A 2,316-nucleotide genomic window follows, 5' to 3' on the forward strand; every position below is an offset into this window, starting at 1 on the left:
CCAGACAATGATAATGAAATTAATTTCACTCGCTAGTAATTTTCTCACAAAATTTATAATTGCTATGATAAAAGGTCTATTGTAATTTAATGAATATGACATATACATAACATATACACTATAATGCCAAATGGATACACCCGTCTGCCTTCACATGCATATGAGTGACTTTACAGCACACCATCCAATGCTTTGCATTGCACTGGGTGATGTAAGGTTTGGATGCAGCTGCTTGACCATGGAAACCCTTTCCATGAAGCTCTCTACCCACTGTTCTTGAGCTAATCTGAAGGCCACATGAAGTTTGGAGGGTTGTAGCGACTGACTCTGCAGAAAGTATGTGACCTCTGCTCACTATGTGCCCCAGGATCCAGCAACCCTGATCTGTCATTTCACATGGCCTATCACTTCATGGCCTGTCTCTGTCATTCCCAATCAATTCCACTTTGTTACTAAGATAGGTGAGTGTATATGTTATATAGTGTATGTAGGTTGCTATTGTGTAGTAAACTTGCATATAGCTGCCAAATTGTACCCTTGGGAGTAATTTGGGCTGTGGGAGGAAACCAGAACTCACACAGACACAGGTAGAACACACCACACTCCTCACAGACAGTCACATGAATTCATTCATTCATTTTCTGTAACCGCTTATCCAATTCAGGGTTGCGGTTGGTCCACACACCAAGGCAGGAACACACTCTGGAGAGGGTGGCAATCCTTTACAGACACACACTTCACTCACACTCTCACATCTATAGACACTTTTGAGTCGCCAATCCACCTACCATTGTGTGTTTTTGGATTGTGGGAGGAAACCGGAGCACCTGGAGGAAACCCACGCAGACACGGGGAGAACGCACCACACTCCTCATAGGCAGCCTCACAGACAGTCACCCGGAGCGAGGCCACCCGGAGCGAGGCCACCCGGAACCCACAACCTCCAGGTCCCTGGAGCTGGTAAAAATTTTCAAATGGTAAAAACACTACTGTTTTATACAGCTTCCATTTCCAACAATATGCACTTTTCCCTGACCAGCCAGACAGATCACATGACCACACCATATTTCCCATTCAGCGCAATCACTGGTTTGAACAGTAGCTGTTGCTATCACTTAAACATGGCCAGACCCAAGGTTACAACTGCAAATATAATCACAGCATGATTGCATAACGCCACCAAATATGATAAACAATTTGTCTGGGAAGATGCTTCAAAAATTAAGAGAGCAGCACAAACTTCTGCGACAGCAACACATGGTGTAGATCTAAGAAATGAACTCTGGCAAAATCAGTCAAAAGATTCTGAATCACAATCTGATCTACAAGGGATTCAGGGTCAATTCACTTCTGTTATCCCTTTCTTTTACAACATCTCCATAGGGATTTTATGGTTTTGCAGCTGTACGGCACAAAGTTTAGTTGGTGTCAGATAATCCCTGTATCTCTGTATTTACATGTTATTCAAATTTAAATACAAAGAAAGTGTTTTTTCTCCAGGTGAAATATAAAGCTGTGCTCTAATGGGTAGAGTTTGAACAGAGTCCTGTTCAGCATCATGAATTCACTTTATTATAAATTCTGTGGAGCTGAGGCATGAAGTAATGACCAATAGAAATGTATACAGAGCTGAGTAAATTGGTTCCATATCTGTGAATTTAATCTTCTGTCTGAAAATCAGGAACATGTCTAATCATGACATATCTTTAGCCTTTCAATTTTAAAAAAATTGCTGGGTGTAGTTTTTGCTCAGAATGGTTTGTCTCCTCTCATGAGGGAAGAGGGCGCTCAGATTGAATAAAACATAACTCCACCCTCTTTAACCTTTGAACACTAACTCTGCAATTCCAGTTTGAGAAGAGATCACAAATAGATTTTGGAGAGACATACAAAGGTAATTACTGATTTTCTAACTCAGAGATTAAATAACTTTTTAATCCAGTAAACAATACTGGATCCAGTAATATCCATATGCTTCTGAGGCCTTCATTAGCTGGATCAGTTTGTTTGAATAGAGTTGGAGCTAAACTGTGAAGGGTGTTAGACCTTCAGAGTCAGGACTGGGCAGTGCTGATGTAAGGGTAAGACTGAATATTAATGTAAGAGTTAAGTTTAAGTGTGAATGAAATTAATACAAGTCCATGTAATATCCCCTAAAGTCATGGAAATTAAATTAATTCTCTCTCTCTCTCTCTCTCTCTCTCACACACACACACACACACACACATACACATTCTCATTCTATGTATGCATATATATCTCACTGTGTATGCGTGTATGTGTTTACAGGATCTGGTTTAATCTGAAGGGACAGGC

The sequence above is a fragment of the Hoplias malabaricus genome, chromosome 7, assembly GCF_029633855.1.
Source record: "Hoplias malabaricus isolate fHopMal1 chromosome 7, fHopMal1.hap1, whole genome shotgun sequence".
NCBI classification, from domain to species: Eukaryota; Metazoa; Chordata; class Actinopteri; order Characiformes; family Erythrinidae; genus Hoplias; species Hoplias malabaricus.